The 21,537-nt window shown below is 37.6% G+C and overlaps 1 long non-coding RNA gene across 1 annotated transcript; it reads right to left on the reverse strand.

Moving 5' to 3' along the window:
• Positions 1-13,492: 13,492 nt before the first annotated feature.
• Positions 13,493-21,060, reverse strand: LOC104669429. The gene is made up of 3 exons (XR_748988.1): positions 20,969-21,060; positions 15,481-16,456; positions 13,493-13,871 (listed from the first exon to the last, which is right to left on the reverse strand). It is a non-coding gene; the product is annotated as an uncharacterized LOC104669429 (long non-coding RNA).
• Between the last annotated feature and the right edge of the window lie 477 nt (positions 21,061-21,537).

The following is a 21,537-nucleotide window of genomic DNA, read 5'->3' on the forward strand; positions in this document are numbered from 1 at the left end:
ATACAGCATGGAATACTATGCAGCCATAAAAAAGGATGAGTTCATGTCCTTTGTAGGGACATGGATGAAGCTGGAAACCATCATTCTGAGCAAATTATCACAAGGACAGAAAACCAAACACCGCGTGGTAGGAATTGAACAATGAGAACACCTGGACACAGGATGGGGAACATCACATGCTGGGGCCTGTCTTGGGGTGGAGGAAGCGGGGAGGGATAGCATTAGGAGAGATACCTAATGTAAATGACGAGTTAATGGGTGCAGCACACCAACATGGCACATGTATACATATGTAACAAACCTGCACGTTGTGCATATGAACTTAAAGTATACAATAAATACATAAAATAGTTGCAATATCATTCATCTTAAGATAAGGTCAAAATTAATCTACTGTTGATTCTGATTACTTCAGAATTCTGTTTTCCCAACATTTATGCACTTTGAGTTTTTCATAAATTAGTCTGTGGTAAGAAATGTTTATTTCTCATTTTTTTTCTTTTTCTTGTCTTGTCCTTTTAATCAATACTTTTCTTGAAAGATGGCTAATAGGTAATAATAGAGGAGCATTTATTAACAGGCAGGCTGAGAGAGATTATGGATTACCTAGATATTGAGTTCCTATTGCTAATGTAACAGACACACACACACACACACACACACACACACACACACACAAATAAAAATAAAAAAGATTACCTGCCTATCTCTGATAGCTTAATCCATCCATAGAGATAAGAACAGAAAATACATTTACAATAGAATAAATCCAAACCCGCTTAGAAGTGTGAAGTTCTGGCAGGAGTTAGTAAGATAAACTAGTTGACTTTAGCTTTCCTAATCTAATTCTATGATTGATTTTGATAGAAAAAGAAAGTAACAGACAGGATGCCCAGGATCACACTCAAAGTCACCAGTACCTAACACGGTAAAATTTTAGTCTGTGTTGATGTAACTTCAGAGCACAGTTTTGTACACGGAAGAGTTTAAAACATCTCGGGAACAGATGTAAAGGCACTTTTTTTCTTTTTTAGCAAGAAATGTGGTTACTGTCGGCCACCACAGTCAGAACCTGAGGACACCATGCTGGCTAACGGAATCCAGATGCTCTGGTAAGGAAAGCCATGGATAAATATGATTTATTTTCAGCTGAATGACCTTCAATTATCTCCCTTAACGTTTAGACCTGGTTCTCTGCCATATTCTTTCTTTGAGTACTTAAAGAAGAGACCAGCAAAGGGGCACCATTATAGAGTGATTTATGGAGGACATGGACAAGGGTCATCTATGGAATGTGAGAGAAAACAGGAGGGGGAGGAGAAAAGAGGGAGAGGGCGCACGCAAGAGACATTGAGAATAAACTCAAGATAAAAAATAAAAACATGGGAAATATAGTTTTGTGGGTAGATTCCTGGCTAGGAGCCAGGAGTCCTGGATGCCAGTCCTTCTTTTGGTATTAACTCATTGCGACAGGCTGAACCAATTCAAAATACATTTATTGTGACTCCAGTCTCTTAGCTTCATTATGCCAAGATTCTCCTGCCATCACACAATGGGACTAGTTTTCGTAGATTTTCTAATTTCCAGGAATACTATGCGATTTGATAGTAAGATGATTTGTGTTTCTTCACCCCAGCTCTTTAATCCCAGTGTTGATACCTTTATCTCATATGCCATCCTAAGTCCGTAGTTAAACGTCTTGAAGATGCTGAGACTGAATAGCCATTTTTGTCTCCCCATCCATTTTCCTGGAAATTCTTCTTGACCACCTTTCCATTTATTAAACCACTGTTTTTCAGCTTAATGACTTTATTTTGATAACTACTGCATGTTCTTAGGAAAAGTCAGTGATGGTGGTGCCAGCAGGAACTATTCATAGTAAGCAAACTGTTTATGAAAAATATAATCTTTAAGAAACAACTCGCTTGTAGACTTACTTCATCTCTGTCTTTGCATTTTGCTAAATTTTTCTCAACAGTTTCAACAGCCACAAGAACATCTCTCTCTAGGTGTCTTACCAAATTGAGACTACTCATTCAGAAAGTGAAATTCATCTCATTTCTTTTTTCCTGTCTGCTTGATTCTTTCTCCTTTACTTAAAAGCAATTTCTCTTTTTCTGATCCATTCATCTTAAAGGATCTACAAGTCTTCTAGAAATCTAGATTTGGTAGAATCTCTTCTTCTTCATTATTAAGTTTACTGATTCTACTACAATATCTGTTTTAAAAAATCTGGAAAGATTTATTTTAGAGTTTGACTGAGGCCTCAGGCTAAGAGGAGCTCTAAAAAAATGAATAGTAGAGACAGATCCCAGCCATTTTCTCCTTCTCAACAAACATTTTTTCCGTTAGTTCTCTCCTTTCTCCTCTAAATTATATTTTTTCCCTCTGTTTTTTTCCTAAACACACACACTTGCTTTTATTTCTTCTATCTGAAAAAAAAAAAATAAGAAAAGGAAAAGACTATGTGAGTTTGTTTGGAGTGCCAAAGCAAAATGTCAGAGACTGGGTGGCTTAAACAACAAAAATTCATTACTTACAGTTCTGAAGGCTAGAAGTCCAAGATCAAAGAGTTGACAGGCTCGGTTTCCCCTGAGGTCTGTCTCCTTGGCTTGTAGATGGCTGTCTTCTCACTGTGTTTTAGTCTTTCTTCTCTGTGTGTGCATCTCTGTATGCCCTAATCTCCTCTTCTAATAAGGATACCAGTCAGATTGAATTATGCCCACCCTGACAACCTCATTTTAATTTCTCCTTTAAAGGCCATATCTCTGAATACAGTCATATTCCTAGGTACTAGGTTGCCATATGTACCTCCTATGAATTTTGGGGAACACGGTTCAGTCCATAATACAAAGCAACAAAAAAAATTCTAAAATTCACTTTTTACTCGACTTTTCGCTCCTACTACCACATAATTTCCTGCTCCTCTTTACGAAAACAACTTCTCCAAAGAGTTGTATATGCTTGCTGTCTCTAGTATTTTCCCTCTCATTCTGTCATAATTTTACTCCATTCAGCTTTTTGCTTTCATGACTCCGTGAAAACTACTTCAGTGGCCAAAGTCACTGATGAACTTGCTGATAAATCCAACGGTCATTCTCAGTGCCCATTTTATTTGCTATAGCAACACCATTTGATACAGTTGATTATCCTTCTTCCTCAATACCCCCTGCTCCCTTGGCTTCCAGAACAGCATACTCAGTTGATCCTCCTTTTGCCTTCCTGGTTACACTCAGTCTCTTTTGCTGGTTCCTCCTCTTTTTCCAGAACTATTAATATTGCAACAATCTGGATTCTCTTCTCTATCCACATTCATTCCCTTGGTGAACTTATCCAGTCTCATACTTTTACTATTATGAGTATACTAGACTCCAAAATTTATCTCACTAGCTTTCTCTCTTAAATTTCAAATGTCTATGTATTATTTCCATATGCTCATAATATGTATAAAATTGAACTCCTAATCACCTTCCCCAAACCTGCCCCATTTGTAATCTCCACCTAAATTTTTGGCAGCTCTATCATTCCGGTTGCTTAGACTAACAATATTGAGTCATCCTTGACTCTTCTCTTCTTTCATTCCATATCTTATTCACCATGAAATCCTGTTGGCTCTAGGATCAGAATTGATTTGGAATCAGATCACTTCTCACTAACTCTGTTACTACTAATTTGTGCCAAGACATTATCTTCCCTCACTTGGATTACTACACTTGACTCCAAAATGATCTCTGTGATTTCATATTTAGCAACCAGAGTGATGCTCTTAAAATACAAGTCAGATCATGTTACTTTTTGAGCTGGAATCCTCCACTCACTTCACATACTACTCAATGAAAAAGTCAGTCTTTACAATGGCCAAAAGACCCTTCATGATCCCACTCTTTCATCTCATCTTCTAATATTATCTCCCTCATTTACTTCATTAGCCATATTGGTCTCATTTTTTTCCTACAATACAGCAAGAACATTCTACCTTAAGGCCTTTGGACTAGCATTTTCATCTGAGGCATTTGTTTCTCAAATACTCGCAAGGATAACTAGTCCTCCTTCTCAAGCCTTTGCTCAAATTACACCTTTTCAATCAGGCCTACTCTGATCTCCTTTTTAAAATGGTAAATTGCCTCAAACCCAACTCCATCTATGTGGTCCCTCTGACTGTCCTATTTTATCTATTAAATATAACTTATTACCTTCTAATATAAGATACAATGTGCTTAAGTGTATAATACAGGCATACAATGTGTAATGATTACATCAGGGTAAATAAGATATCTTATCACCTTAAGCACTTATCATCTCTTCATTTTACAGTCCAATTATACTCAATTTTACTCTTTTAGTTATTTTAAAATGTACAATAATTATTGTTGACTGTAGTCACCCTTTTGTGCTGTTAAATATTAGATCTTATTCATTCTATCTAACTATATTTTTGTAGCCACTAACCTTCTCTATTCCACTGACCCCCTATATTAGTCTCTTCTCACGCTGTCAAGGCTTGGGGCTTGTACCCTCTGAGAACATGGCCTGAGCTGTACCTTGGCCCCTTTTAGGCGTGGCTGGAGTGCCCAGGATGAAGGGCACCATGTCCCCAGGCTGCATATAGCAGGGGGGCCCTGGAGCCAGCCCAGGAAATCATTTTTCCCTCCTAGGCCTTCAGGCCTATGATGGAAGGGGCTGCTGCCAAGGTCTCTGACATGCCCTGAAGGCATTTTTTCCCATTGTCTTGGCATTAGCATTTGGCTTTTCATTACTTATGTAAATTTCTGCTGCCAGCTTCAATTTCTTCCCAGAAAAATGGGGTTTTCTTTTCAACTGCATTGTCAGCCTGCAAATTTTTCAAACTTTTATGCTGTGCTTCCTCTTGAATGCTTTGCCGCTTAGAAATTTCTTCCATCAGATACCCTAAATCATCTCTCTCAAGTTCAAAGTTCCACAGATCTCTAGGGCAGGGGCAAAATCCTGACACACTCTTTGTGTAACAAGTGTGACCTTTACTCCAGTTCCCAAGAAGTCCCTCATCTCCATCTGAGACCACCTCAGCCTGCACTTCCTTGTCCATATTACTATCAGCATTTTGGTCAAAGCCATTCAAAAAGTCCCTAGGAATGTCCAAACTTTTCCACATCTTCCTGTCTTCTGAGCCCTCCAAGTCTCTAAGAAGTTTTAAACTTTCCCACATTTTGCTGTCTTCTTCTGAGCCCTACAAATTGTTTCAACCTCTGCTCATTAGCCAGTTCCAAAGTTGCTTCCACATTTTTGGGTATCTTTAGAGCAGCACCCCATTACCTGGTACCAATTTACTGTATTAGTCCATTCTCATGCTGCTATAAAGAAATACCTGACACTGCATAATTTAATGAGGAAAGAGGTTTAAGTGACCCACAGTTCCGCAGGGCTGGGAGGCCTCAGGAAACTTACAATCATGGCAGATGGGAAAGCAAACACCTCCTTCTTCACATTGTGGCAGCAAGGAGAAATGCCAAGCAAAAGGGGAAAAGCCCCTTGTAAAACTGTCAGATCTCATGAGAACTCTCTCACTAACACAAGAAAAGCATGGAGGTAACTGACCCCATGATTCATTTACTTCTCAGTGGGTCCCTCCCACCACATATGGGGATTATGGGAACTACAATTCAAGATGAGATTTTGATGAGGACACAGCCAAACCATATCACCCCCTAACTACCATTCCCAGTGACTGGTAACCATCCTTATACTCTTTATCTCCATCAGTTCAATCGTTTTAATTTTTAGATCCCACAAATCAGTGAGAACATGCACATTTTGTCTTTCTGTACCTGGCTTTTTTCACTTAACAAAATGTCCTCCATTTCCATCCATATTGTTGTAAATGACAGGATCTCATTCTTTTGAATGGCTGAATAGTATTCCTTTGTGTGTGTGTGTGTGTGTGTGTGTGCGTATGTATATATATATATCACATTTTCTTTACCCATTCATCTGTTGGTGGACATTTAAATTGCTTCCAAATCTTGGCTATTGTGAGTAGTGCTGCAATAAATATGCGATGACAGATGTCTCTCTGACTTACTGATTTCATGTCTTTTGCATAAATAGTAGTGAAATTGCTGGGTCACATGGTAGTTCTATTTTTAAGGAACCTCCACACTGTTCTCCATAGGGGTTTTATTAAGTTAGATTCCCACCATTGGTGTATGACGGTTCCCCTTTCTTCAGATACTTGCCAGTATTTGTTATTGCTTGTCTTTTGGATAAAAACCATTTTAACTTGAGTGAAATAATATCTCATCATAGTTTTGATTTGTATTTCTCTGACGATCAGTGATGTTGAGCACCTTTTCATATACCTGTTTGCCATTTGTATGTTTTCTTTTCAAAAAGTCTATTCAGATGTTTTGCTCATTTTTTGATTGCATTGTTACATTTTTTCCTATTGAGTTGTTTGAGGTCTTTACATATTCTAGTTATTAATTCCTTGTCAGATGAGTAGTTTATAAATATTTTCTCCCATTCTGTAGGTTGTCTCTTCACTTTGTTGATTATACCCTTGCTCTGAAGAAACTTTTTAACTTGATGTGATCCTATTTGCCCATTTATGCTTTTATTGCCTGTACTTTGGAGATATTACTCAAGAAAATTTTTCCCCAGATCAATGTCCTGAAGAGCTTCCTCAGTGATTTCTTGTAGTAGTTTTATAGTTTCAGGTCTTAGGTTTAAGTCTTTAATCCATTTTTGATTTTACTTTTGTAGATGGTGAGAGATAGGGATCAAGTTCATTCTTCTGCATGTGGATATCCAGTTTTCCCAGCTTAATTTGTTGAAGAGCCTGCTCTTTCGCCATTGTTTGTATTTGGCATCTTTATTGAAAATTCACTGTAGATGTATGAATTATTTCTGGGTTTTTTATTATTTTCCATTGGTCTGTGTGTCTGTTTTTATGCCAGTACCATGCTTTTTTTGATTACTGTAGCTCTGTAGTATAATATGAAGTCAGGTAACGTAATTTATCCAGTTTGTTTATTTTTGCTCAGGATGGCTTTGGCTGTTCTGAGTCTTTCATGGTCCTGTGTAAAATTCAGAATTGTGTTTTCTATTTCTGTGAAGAATGTCATTGGTATTTTGATAGAGATTACATGGAATCTATAGACTGCTTTAGGTAGAATGAACAATTTAACAATATTTATTCTTCTAGTCCATGAACATCAAATATCTTTCAATTTTTTGTGCCCTTGTCAACTTCCTGCATCAATGTTTCATACTTTTCATTGTAACGATTTTTCACTTCTTTGGTTAAGTTTACTCCTAGGTATCTCATTTTTAGCTATTGTAAATGGGATTACATTCTTGATTTCTTTTTCAGATTGTTCACTGTTTGGCATGTAGAAACGCTATCAATTTTCATATGTTGATACTGTATTCTGCAACTTTACTGAATTTATCAGTTCTAATATTAATAGATTTATTGTGGAGTAAAGTGTTTCCAAATATAAGATTATATCATCTGCAAACAAGAATAATTTGACTTCTTTCTTTTTAATTTGGATGCCCTTTATTTTCTTCTCTTGTCTGATAGCTGTTGTGAGAATTTCAAGTACTATGTTGAATAACAGTGGTGACAATGGGCATCTTTGTAGCATTCCAGATCTTAGAGAAAAGGCTTTTCATTTTTCTCCATTCAGTATGATACTAGCTATGGGTCTGTCATATATGGCTTTTATTTTATTGGGGTATGTTCCTTGTATACCCAAGTTTTTGAGAATTTTTATTACGAAGGGATATTGAATTTTATCAAATGTTTTTTCAGTATCAATTGAAATGATATGTTTTTCCTTCATTCTGTCAATACGATATAACACATTGATTGATTTGCATATGTTGAACTATCCTTGCATGTCAGGGATAAATCCCACTTGGTCATGATGAATGATATTTTAATGTGTTGCTGAATTCAGTTTGCTAGTATTTTGTTGATGATTTTTGCATCAATGTTCATCAGGGATCATGGCCTATAGTGTTGTTTGTTTATTTGTTTTGGTGTGTCTTTTTCTACATTTTGGTATCAGGGTAATATTGGTCTTGTAGAATGAGTTTGGAAGTATTCCCTCCTCCTGTAATTTTTGGAACAGTTTGAGTAAGATTGGTATTAGTTCTTCTTTAAATGTTTGGCATAAATCAGCAGTGGGTCCTGAACTTCTCTTTACTGGGAGATGTTTTATTACTGCTTCTATCTTGTTACTTGTTATTGTTCTGTTCAGGTTTTAAATTTCTTCCCAGTTCAATTTTGGTAGGTTGTATGTATCTAGGAATTCATCCATCTCTTCTAGGTTTTCCAATTTATTGGCATATATTGCTCATAGTGGTCTCTAATGGTCCTTTGGATTTCTGTGGTGTCAGTTGTAATGTCTCCTTTTTCACTACTTGAATTCTGATTTTGTTTACTTGAATTTTCTCTCTTTTTTTTCTTAGTCTGGCTAAAGGTTTGTTAATGTTGACTTAAAAAGAATGACTTTTTGTGTCATTGATCTTTTGTATTGCTTTTATTTCAATTTCACATATTTCTGCTTTGATTTTTATTATTTCTTTTCTTCTCCCAATTTTTAGTTTGGTTAGCTCTTGCTTTTCAAGTTCTTCACAATGCATCATTAGGTTATTTATTTGAAGTTTTTCTGCTATTTTGATATATGTGTTTATTGCTATAAACTTTCCTCTTATTATTGCTTTCGCTGTATGCCATACATTTTGTTATGTTGTGTTTCCATTTTCATTTGTTTCAAGAATTTAAAAAATTTCTTTCTTAATTTTTTCATTAACCTACTGGCCACTGAGAAGTATATTGTTTAATTTCTATGTGTTTCTATGGTTTCCAAAGTTCCTCTTGTTATTGATTTCTAGTTTTATTCTATTGTGGTCAGAGAAAGTACTTGATATTATTTCAATTTTAAAAAAAAATTTTAAGAGTTGTTTTGTGGACTAACATATTATCTATCCTTGAGAATAATCCATGTGCTGAGGAGAATATGTATTCTGTAGCCATAATATGAAATGTTCTATAAATATCTACTAGGTCCATTTTGTCTATAGTGCAGATTAAGTCTGGTGTATCTTTGTTGATTTTCTGTCTGGATGATTTGTCCATTGCTGAAAGTGGAGTGTTGATGATGAACCCAGCCAGGACTAGGTCCTTCCCTTCAAGGCAACAGGCTCCCTTTTGGCCCTTGGTGTGTCTAACGATGTTAACCAGGAGCTAGGGCCTAGAATGGAGGCCTCAAGACTTTGCTGGATGTTCTAGTGTGGCTGAGGTGGTATCCAGGTTGCAAAGCAAAGTCTTCTTTACTCTCCTCTCTCCTCTCTTTAAGCAGAGGGAAGGAGCTCCTCCTGGAGCTGCAAGCTGTTCTGCCCGGTGTTGGGAAGGGGTGATGCAAGAAAACTCTTAGCCATCTTGGCTGGTGTCTCAGTAGAACTGCATGCATCCTAAGTCCACTGGTTCTAAGCTCAGCACAGCACAAGGACTTGCCCAGGAATTGCAGTACTTGTGGCCTAGGCAGCCTTTTAAGTCTATTTAAAACCCCAGCACACTTTAGCCCTCACTGGTGGGACTTGCCGGAAATCAGGTTCCCACTGCTGGGATGGGTGATTCCCCTCTGGCTAAGGTTGGTCTAAATGCATTCTTCATGAGTGCTGGTTGTATTCTGCCCAATGTTGCTTTCTGTGACAGGACAGCACTGAGTTCCAATGCAAAGTACAACAATCACTGCACTCTCCCTCCTGCAAGCACATAGATTCTCAATCTGTGCCACACATCTGCTGTAGGAGAATAGGGGAGGGGTGGTGTCAGCAATTCAAGACTCTTGCCTACTCTCTTCAGTGTCTCCTTGCTTTGATGTTAAAATCAGGTACCATGATCACTCGCCTGATTTTTGGTTCTTATGAAGGTGCTTTCTTGTGTGAACAGTTATTCAATTTTGTGTTTCCATAGGAGGGATGATTGCTGAAGGCTTCTGTGTTGCCATCGTGTCTCATCTCTCTCCTTCCTAATTCTGTCATGAGACCCTATGTATGACTTAAGATTGCAAGCATCTTGCTCCTATGGTGTTTGTTCATACCTGACACTAAATTCCTTCAGGTGTCATTCCTCACCTCAGTCCCAATTCATACCGGCCTCCCTTCTAATCTTTCATGGCTCATTCCTACATTGACTATACAAGACAGCAGTATTTGTCACATTTAATATTATTGCTGTGGTCTGGGTATTCATGTCCCCTCAACATTTCTATGTTGAAATATTAACCCCCAAGGTGATGGTAGTAGAAGGTTGGCCTAACTGGGGAATGATTAGACTCTGTCCTAATGAACGAGATTAGTGCCCTCATAAAAGAGGTTCTAGAGAGCTGCCTTGTTCCTTCCATCATGTGAAGACACAGTGAGAAGGCACTATCTATGAACAAGAAGGCAGGCCTCACTAGACACCAAATCTGACAGCACCTTGATTTTGAACATCTCAGCCTTCAGACCTGTGAGAAATACATTTATGTTGTTTGTAAACCACTCAGTTTATGGTATTTTGTTACATCAGCCTGAGTAGACCATGGCAAATATCAGAACATTATAGCAGTCACCTCCTTCTTGAAGATGTTTATTAAGTTCTGTACTGGCATTTTTAATGACATCTAAATTTATCTCCCACTTCCGATCTTTTTTCACCTAACTTACTTTTATTGTGTCTAGATTAAGCTTCAAAAATACAGCTATGATCCTGTCATACCTTGAGTAGCTCCCAAAGATGGCTGAATAAAGCCCAAACCCTTTGGCTTAGTATTCCAGGCTGCTGTCTATAACCTAGCCACAGTCTACTCTTCAGCCTCATTTCTCACTATGTCCTCAAGCATACCTTAAACTTTAGACGAAATGGAGTACCTGATGCTTATTAAACATAGCTAGTAAGTTTCCTACCTCTATGCTTTTCTTATAGTGTTAATTCCAAATGTAGTGTTCTTTATCCTTTACCTAGCTCTTGAATTTCTTCTACCTCAGACTGAGCTTACATAACATCCCTTCTATGAAATTACCCTGAAGCATCCTTTAATGAAGAGACGTTTTCTTCCTTTAAATTATGACAGCACTCTATCTGAACTTCTCTTCCAGCTATGATTACTTCTGCCTTCTGATATGTTTGTATACATACTTGTCTTTTTTTCCCTTCCCCCAGGCCCCCGCCCCCCACCACCCGAACCCACAAACTGTAAGCTTTCTTTCACTAGTCTGAATTTTATTCATCTTGATGCACTTCACAGCTCTTAGCTTCATGCCTGGGACCTCAGAGACACTCAGTGATATTCAGTTAAAGTCTGTGTAATAGATGTTGACTCAGTTTCTAATTTTCTCTATTGGGCTGTGTAATTCTGTACCAAGTCCCTTCCTCTTACAATATTCTACTCTTCTGTCACCTACTTCCTCTTCTTCTCTGGTCCTTTTTAGTTTTGACTTTACAGTAGATCCCGTGCTTTAAATTACTTAATAAGAAAAGAGTATAAGTGAATTAGGGAATGTCTCAAATCACTATTTCTTCATGTGTGCACTTACCAAATTGGTCCATGTATTTTTAATGCAGAAATACATGTTCTATTTATAGCACTTATCTTTTCATTGTGTGTTATACAGTTTTAAAGTGTTTTTATATTTATTTTCTCATATAATTGTCAAGGTCTAACTGGAAATTCTTGAGGCATATTAGAGACCAAAAGTACTAAGAACCAAACACCTTGGTTGATCCGGAATGGTTCTATTTTAAAATATCCTCTCATGGGCTGGGTGTGGTGGCTCATGCTTGTAATCCCAGCACTTTGGGAGGCTGAGGCGGGCGGATTACCTCAGGTCAGGAGTTCAAGACCAGCTTGACAAACATGGAGAAACCTCATCTCAACTAAAAATACAACATTAACCGGGTGTGGGTGGCACATGCCTATAATCCCAGTTACTTGGAGGCTGAGGCAGGAGAATGAGAAAGGAGAATGGCTTGAACCCAGGAGGAGGAGTTTGCAGTGAGCTGAGATTGCACCATTGCACTCCAGCCTGGCCAACAGAAGAGAAACTCTGTCTAAAAAAAAAAAAAAAAAAAAAAAAAAAAAAAAAAAAAAAAAAAAAAAATCCTCTACTGGTATAAGACTATGTGTCTCAGTTTTGGCTTCTGATACTATGTTTGGTATGATAAGCAACCCCTATGCTTTGTTTCTTTCTTGTTCATTAGTACTTGGGGTCCTGAGTGAAGCGAGGAAAGGTATTGATATTTCAAAATAAAACCATAACTGGCTTTGCTGGTATATATTCATTTTGGTAACCTTGTCTTTCTATCTGAAGGAAAATAACTGTCTGAGAATTGACTAGCCAACCAGCGTTTATTGAGCATCTACTCTGTACCTAGCCATGTGCTAACTTAGAAAGACCTTGAGGGATAAAACTAAATCTTATTTGTCCTCGTAATCACTCTCTCCCCTCCAATGGGCCAAGTTTAATCTACTCATTAAAACATGTATCGACCCTGTGCTATGAACCAGGCCCTGTGCTATGAACCAGGCACAGTGTTTAGGCACTCGTATGAGAAGGTAAATATGTCTGGTATCTGTTTTCAGGGAATCTATAATAAAGAAGGAGAAACAGTCAATGAAGCAAAATGATTACAATATAGCGTGGCAGGTTCTTAAGGATGTGATAGAAGCACTTAGAATGGCCAGCTCAAGTATCACTCCGTTTTAGAAGCTTTTCCTAGGTCTTAAAAAGGTTTAATAGAGACTCAATTTATGTTCGTTTAACAAAAGAATTATTATGAAAATGTAACCACAATAAAAGGCCAAAAGTAATAAAATGGCCAGTGAATGGTAGAGGTAGTGAGTGTAGGATTTTGCAGGAAGATCACTTGGGATGGGTGGTTTATGGGGAGAGCACTGAATTCCCCAAACCTAATCTAATTGATGGCCCCAAGTCTATGGAGAGTAAATTCTTGGTCTGATTGCCCTATCCAGAATTGTAGGTCAGCTTCTGATAAAGAATGTTCTAATATATCCCAGCAGTTAAAGCTGGGATAACTGCCTGGATTGATTTTTGAGTATGTGATACTTTGATCTTCTGAACAGAAATTATATTAATATTCTATGCAGCTATGAAGCTTCCCTTGCTACTCTTTGGGGGAATTTGGGAAAGAAATCCTGAGTGAGTGTGGAAGAAAATCTGTAAAATGACCTACGTATGCTTATTAAAAGGTAGTGAAATCTCTGTAACCAAAAGATGAGTTCTTCACAGTTAAGAAAGAAAGAGTTGGATTCTATTCTGTGTCATCTGTCATAATCTGCTATCTGTGGTCCAGCAGTTGAATATTTATTACCAGCAGTGATGCGAGAGGTGAGAAGAGCCTACTTTGATTTTCCAGATCTAAGACTGTGTTTTGAACCACCACTTGTCTAGCACTGAGCCAGCTTGATTTGGAACTGTCGCCACCAAGAGAGAAAATGTCTGGAATACTGCAGTGTCATTTCTGGGCAGTCTGTCTTTTATGACTTGTCATGCACTACTACAGGGAGACAAGTGAATACTGTGTACATGAAATCATTAGTGCTGTCATAGCAGGCAGAAGAAAGACCACCAGGCAGAACACAAGACCACCCAACACAAAAAACACGAGCTCCCATTAGCAATATGGTTGAGACTATATGCCCTTGACATTTGCCTTTCAGAATGTTGAGCCACCAAGCATGCTGTTGGATAATTATTGCTTTGTGATGATATTCAGCAACTCTCACAATGTGGACCACCAGTTCTGGCTTGGGTTTCTTCTTTTTATTAGGACCATCTGAGGATGTCTGTGGTAGAGACTTTGGTGAATTTCATCTGTCCTGTGGCCAAAGGAATGAAAGGAAGAGCAACTTAGTTTGTTAATATGGAAGAATTCAGCAACAAAAAACCCATGACACATGTCTGGAAGAGGCTTCATTGAGGGATTTTTTAATTTTTCAAACAAAGCATTCTAAAATGTTTTACTACTGCTTATTAAAGGGCACTCTATGCACATAGCCTTCTACTAATTAGCCTTATACTAATTTCAGAGCTGTTTTTAATTTTTTTTTAATTTTTTAATTTTTTAATTTAAAAAAAATTTTTTTAATTTTATTTTTAATCCAACAAACCTTTCTGGTTGGTATTTCTATTTCACACAGACTGGGCTATCTCCTGGTTGAAAAACAAGCCAAAACAAAATAAAGCATTTTTTTTTTCTAAAATAAGTTAATGTGATTTTAAACAATCATAAAGTTTTTATTTTTAAAATATTTTTGTAAAGCAAAAATTAGTTCAATCTCTTTCCTTTATTTGCCTTTGCCTCAGACTTTTTTTTCTTGCCTTTATTTCATTTTATTCGACTTCTTCTTATATTGAATGTCTTGGTCAAATTTTTAAACTTGAATTTACCAATACTGCTTCTCGTCTGACTTATTTATTTCCTGATGACATATTTTTTTGTTCAAGTTTTTTTTTTTTTTTTTTTTTTTAAGGTTTACCATTGTTGTTAATACTTGCTTCTCTTGTACTCTTGTTCTTTCAGTAAACATTTTGTTGAAGTTATTTACAGATTTTCTCAGGCATGTAATATCTATTAACTAACTACATATCTGTTTCATCTTTATGATTTCAATGCCTTTTAAATTCAACTTTTTTTTGAGGAATTTCTATTCTCTCTGAAAATTTTGAATTCCAACGAGAATGGATAATCAATCCTTACATAAGTAACTCATTATCTTAGTTGTCTTAAAGAAACTTATTTAGATTGCAGATCTTTAAATTGACTTGACGTGTTATGTTGTCATTGCTTGTAAAATCTACCTTTAGTGGAAGCAAACAAAAATTACTTTAAAAACATACATAGAGAGGTTAGATTTTATACCTAGTGCAGAAATCTCTTGATTCAAAACATTTGACAAAAATACCGTAAGTTGAAATTGAGTTATCTTCTGCGGAAGCCAATTCTCCAGCAGTGTTGGTAGTAGAACTGGGGCTCTTTACTATTCCAGTCTGTTGCTCTGATAAGCAACGTTGGTGTGTACAGGTGAGATTTTCATCCAGTTAACATTCATTCAGAGAATTATATCTTCTAAAGCTTTCTAACTTAACAAGAGCAGAGTATGTAAGCATCGTACACAGTGCTCAACTACAAAATATTTGATGAATAAATGAAAGGAGCTAAATATAACTAGAAAAAGCTGTAGAACAAAAAAGAGACAAAATCGTAAAAGGACTAGATCTGGAAAAAAACATTCATGAAGATCGTGAATTTTAAAGTTTAGACCCCTGATTCATCTCTACTTATGCATAATCTGTTTTGGAACCCATTGTATATGCCACTATTTCCAGTAACTGATCCAAAATTGAGTTCCATCCTGGAATGTTGTGGTTTCGAAATACTAAATTGTTTACCAGATAAAGAACAATACAGATTTTTCATCAACTTACCCAGGCCTCTTCTGACCACCATTTCCTTAGTATCCTGACAAGAAATTCCGAGTTTCTCCTACTGGTATATAAGCTCTCAGGCTTATGTGAATTTGTCTTCTTTCTCACTCAGGAGATTTCTCTGCTTTCCCATGCCCTGCATCATTCTTTCATCCCTAGGGGCTGATCTGTCCATTTCCTGTGGGGTACATGCTTGGCCCAAATGTGTGTAATTATGAAGTTTCCCTTGGGATCTGGGGTGGTGGGATGGGAATAGTTCTTGATGCCTGGTGCATACAGTTTGTGTCTCAGAAGAAGAATAGAAAACAATTAACTGAGCATTTGTCAAAAATACTGGCACGTGCACATGTCTTTTAGCTCCCCAAAGATTTGCCTTCTGCTTTGCTAACCTCAGGATACTGGCCAGCCAGATGGAAAGACTGCCAAGCACATCCAGCTCATGTAGCCAGAAGGCCACTCCATTTGAGTATCTGGAAATCATTCTTCGCTCACTTGGGAGGTTCTGGGGCCTCTTTATTTCCTCAGAAACAAGGCCCACCCCAATGATTTCAAGAGCACATTGCAGCCTAGTCTCCACAAGCGAACAAGCTGTGAGAGCTGGAAATCTGCAGCTCCTCTCCTGCTCTATTTAATGCAGTACATTCTTTTCCCAGCAACATAGGTTTACGGCCTCCCAAGACCCTTCTCATGAAAGGTACTAAAATGCAGTGTCAAGTTAAGTTAAGATGAGTGATTAGGGAAATCTGTAGCTACTGAGAATGAGGTTCCCGGATGAGTATCAGAAGCGACCACAGAAGGTGAGGGTTTGCCTCTTTTCCATCTGTTGTCAGGAATAATAAAGAGAAGCAGAAGGCATTGGTTTGCTTCTCAAATTCCCAGCTCTGCTTCTTACTGTTGCCAATAATGATGCACTGGGTAGGGGATGAAGCTTCCTTCCCATATCTCTTTCCTGGCTTTGGTGATGGACTGGCCACATCTAGAAGAGAAAGAAGTGAAATTCCCTGAATGCAGGTCGGTGGCCAAGGTCCTACCAAGGTCAGTTGTTGAGTAGGAGAGCTCCTTTACCTGCAGGACCTTACCAGAATGTCTGCAAGGCAATGATACCAATGTGAAAATAAACCCTATCTTTCACTCTGCACTTCTCTTCTTATCTCAGATTAAAATGTGCCCCCCTTTTTAAAAACATCAAGCAAATACAATAAAGATGAAAAAAGTGACTGACAGAAAGATAGAAATTTAGAGGAAATAAATTTATACTTGACTGTTCCTCCTCCCCACCGCTTCCATTCCTTAAATTGGAAACAATACTTCAGTAATGGTCTTTCTAATATATAAATGTAACCATATCACTTTCTTGCTTTAAAGTCTGCAACTGTTATTTAGAGTCAAGTTAATGGTCTTTAGTATAATACTCCCCTACAACCACCCCAAACTCAAGCCAGGCTGAATTGTTGCAGCTCCTTAAATCATCAGGTCCTTTAGAGTTTCCACAGTTGGACACAAGCCACACCCCATACTTGAGATGCCTTTATTTCCCTGGTCTTGCAAAACTGCTGATTTAAAATGCCATTCAGATGTCCCTCTCACTTGCAAATCTTCTCCAGCTCTACCAAGAATAGCACTTGCTGTCTTTGCACCATGGAATTGTGTGTGTATCTTTTATAACATTATATTATTTTGGTTTTGTTGCTGTTGTTCACTTGCATGTGTATCCTAGTGGACTGATTTCTTTGGGGGCAGGGATTTTGTGTTATTGTCCCATTAACCCCAAGGTTTCTGAATGACTGCAGTGCAGCAGATTCATTACACTGTTGCAGAATGAATGGACAAAACTGGAAAATATAACTAAAGTTTGTATATATTTCCCCATTTTCTAAATTCTCACATCTTAAGAAAGATGCTTTTTCCTCCTTTTTCATATTTTGTTGAAGTAGTACAGTCTTTCATCTCTTCCCTTTATTCCTATCTTTCTTTCTTGATTTTATCTTTTTCTGGAAAAGAAGGTATTTGGCATGGCATCCTTCTCTCTACTCTCATCATCATGGCTGCATTCTCCTATCAGAGACCCAGAGACCTCAGCTCTTGTCAAGCAGCCCTCTCTCATGGCTGCAGCGCCCACTGGGATCTGTGCTCTCTCTCATTCATTGCCCTTGGGGTGCAAGAGTAAAGACCACTTCCCACTATGAACAGTCCCTTGGTTATTCTCCCTCCCTCCAAATGTGTAAATAGTCCCTTCGTTAAATGCTCTTTACCTTTTGAGTGAGCCAGAGACCTCAGCTCTTGTCAAGCAGCCCTCTCTCATGGCTGCAGCGCCCACTGGGATCTGTGCTCCCTCTCATTCATTGCCCTTGGGGTGCAAGAGTAAAGACCACTTCCCACTATGAACAGTCCCTTGGTTATTCTCCCTCCCTCCAAATGTGTAAATAGTCCCTTCGTTAAATGCTCTTTACCTTTTGAGTGAGCCATCTCTTTCCTGCCTCAACCCTGACTGATACTGTGGTCAACAAATAATAATTGACTTCCTATTTATTAACGAATCTCTTAATTTATAAACAACAATAGGGATTTCTTCCACTTAGTTACATCATATCCACAATGATATCTGTAGGAGTCAGGAGCCAAAGGCTTGAAAATGTTTAGGGACCCCAGAGAAATATTCTCCATTGAAGTTGAAATTTGTATTTTCAGTCTTTCCTGTTATATATCTCTGTCCTACTCATGCAACAAACATTTATTAATCACTGCTTTCTCTTCATTCTTATCTTTGATTTTTTAAATCTTATCTTTCCCCTTTTCTATGTGAGAATATTCTTAGATCATAAGTCAGAGAACTTCGACCACTGGCTATGTAATTAGGCAAGTCTCTGCATCTTGGTTTCCTTATCTATGAAATGGGGAGGATGATGCCTCTCTTACAGAGCCCACAGAGCTGCTGAGTAAATGCAATAAAACAATTGTATGTATAATCTGTAATCGCATTTACTACTTTTACTGTTTCGCTGCTTTCATGTTTTTAATTGTTGATGTATTTTCCTCCGTAGTGCTTCTTTTTTTTTCAAATGAAAGTTTTTTCTTTCTGCTGTTTTAGGTTTTCTTCCTTTTCCATGACATTCCTTTCATGCTCCTTTTCCACAAGTGCCACCCTCTTGACTAGTCTTTTGAAAATACCCCGCAAGACCCCATTAGTCTATACCTCAGCTCCTTTGGGACTGTCCTATTCCTTTTTCTCTCTTGCCTTAGTGGCTTTCTTAAAAGCTTGTTTAAAAAAATCTTCCCTCTGTGGTAAAAGGATAAAAATTCTAGAAAAATATAAACTTGTACCTAGACTGAAACAGATGTATAATTCTCCTTTGTTGAAATGGTTTGGCTTTGTGTCCTCATCCAAATCTCATCTTGAATTATAATCCCATAATCCCCATGTGTCAAGGACAAGACCTGGTGAGAGATGATTGGGTCATGGGGGCAGTTTCCCCCATGCTGTTCTTGTGATAGTGAGTTCTCGCAAGATCTGATAGTTCTATAAGTGTTTAACATTTCCTCCTACATATGCTTTTTCTGTCTCCTGCCGCCTTGTAGAGAAGGTATCTGCTTCTCTTTCTGCCATCATTGTAAGTTTCCTGAGGCCTCCCAGACAGGTGGAACTGTGAATCAATTAAAACTCCTCTGTTGATAAATTATCCAGCCTTGGGTAGTATCTTGATAGCAGTGTGAGAATGGACTAATACATTTGTTTTGTGATTTTTGAGAATAAAGTTAATGGTGAATATCAGAAAGGTTTTTAGGGTTCAGTTGATCACAACCTGAATAGTGTCTTCATATGCTACTGTTGTAATTAGTAGTCTAATTACACCACCAAGGTATTGTCCCATTCATCTTTCTATGTATTCTCATTTCTTATTCTTAATATTATTTGCTCAGTGTTTATTGAGCAGCTATTTTTTGTCAGTCTTTTGTTCAGTGCTGCATTTTTAAGAGAGGCATTGTCTTCACTCCCAGCAAGTGTACAGTTCAGTGGGGATAAAAATGAGCATGCTGGTAATTACAAGACATGTTAGGATAAAACACAAATGAGTTTTGTTCCCTGATACATCCACAACATCAAGAACAGTTTCTTGGACATAGCAGGTCCCTAATAAATACTGTTGAGTTTATGAATGGATCTTGAGATTCCAAATGTCGAATAGGAATTCATCAGTTAAAAAGAGTGGGATGAGGCATTGGAATAGGCAGAAGAAATGGCTCAGAGGCAAAAGAAAGCATGATAGTTATGGGAAAGTGCAGGTTTCTGTTTAGCAAGAGCTTTATGTGGGAATGAGATTTGGTGAGAATTGAGCTCAATAAATCAACATATCCCTTGATAATGACTACGACCTACTGTGTGTCTCCCACATATCAAGTACTTTATATAAATTATCTTAAACCTTAGTGCTATGAAGAAAAGTATTATTCAGTCTCCTTTGCTCATTCAACTCAATTTCACCTAGATACAAGTGATGGCAGTGTTCAAGGATAGCCATATACTTGATCCTGGCCATACATTTCTTTGATGACTGATAAGATGGTCAAACCGTGAAAGTTGAGTTCAGCTGCCTCCAGGAAAAAGAATACAGATTTTAGAAATGTTTTTTTCAGCTGTTATCACACTCTTATTATGTGGGAATAAATTTAAGAAGACCCTAGGTAGTAAATAATCTGGAGCCTTCAACTGTGGTGCAATGAGTTTTATTAAGCAGTTGGATGCCAAATTTTAGTACAATGTGCAATAAGTAAACCAGAGGCAGTAGAACTGGAGCATAACTCTACTCAGAACAAAGAACTCTGAGAAAACACTATGTTCTCTGGCTAACCCATCAAAAGGTGTGAGTTTGAAGTGAACTACAGCAGAACTGCAGAGATTATGACTTTTTTAAATTCTAAGAACTTTCTAATTAATGGATGGAAATTTATACTGAAGGCTATTGCTAAGTGGTCCTGAGAATCCTAGGCATTTTGTGCAGAGAAGATCTTATAGATATTTTACTGTAACTTCCTTGTTTTGTAGAGGTGGAAACTGAGGTCCAAGAAGTTCAAGGTCTCACAGCTGGCAATGAAGTTAGTGCTGTCTCCACTGCACCACATTGTCTCTGCAGAAGTTTTCAGTGTTGCTCTTCTATGAGATGATCTCTTTAGTTAAATCATAGGATGCACAGAATTTGCACCACTCTTTCTTAATATCTACTTTCAAGTCACTTAGTTGTTTGTTTTTTAAAGTTACTCTAAGCTCCTTAGGGATGTGGAAAAACTCCATGAAGGAAGAAGTACATTCAACACTAAAAGAACAACTTTTTTCAATCTTGACTTTATTGCCTTTCTGTTCTTTTTATTAAAGAATCCAAAATCAAATGATTTGTCCATATATATGCTTTATTTATTTTGCACTATGTGGCAAGTATTCATAAAATATTAGTTTAAGAAACCAAATATGAGATAAATTGAGTTACTGGCTTACCTTCAGGTCACATAGGAATCACAACCAGGATCCAATTCTTAAGAATCTTAGTTGACACCAAAGGTGTCTCTCCTTGGAGGGGACTTGGTTCACTGAAAAGGGAGATCATGAAGGCCTCAAAGAAAGCTTGGAGAATCCCCCAAGAAGCATTGCAATAGTAGTTTTCTTATAAAGTGTGAGCTTTTATAAGAGAACTTCATGAAACAACTGTTATGGTGCTTTATTCGGGGCTCTTTACTATCATCATTGACAGTGAAGCTTTAATAGGAAAACAAACCAAAAACACTGGGCTGATGAAAACAAATATGGAAGCACCTGGTACAGTATCTAGCAGAGAGAAGATACTTATTACATCTTTATTGATGGAAAGAAGGAAGGAAAAAGGGATAGGAGAGAGAGAGAAGATGGGAAGGGCTTTTAAAAACAGATGATACATACTAGGGTCTGGGAAGGGTGGGTAGGTGAAGCAGGGATGAAGAGAGGTAGGTTAACAGATACAAACATACAGTTAGATAAAAGGTACAACTTCTGTTGTTCAACAGCAAAGTAGAGTGACTATAGTTACAACA

Source organism: Rhinopithecus roxellana, chromosome 8, assembly GCF_007565055.1.
Source record: "Rhinopithecus roxellana isolate Shanxi Qingling chromosome 8, ASM756505v1, whole genome shotgun sequence".
NCBI classification, from domain to species: domain Eukaryota; kingdom Metazoa; phylum Chordata; class Mammalia; order Primates; family Cercopithecidae; genus Rhinopithecus; species Rhinopithecus roxellana.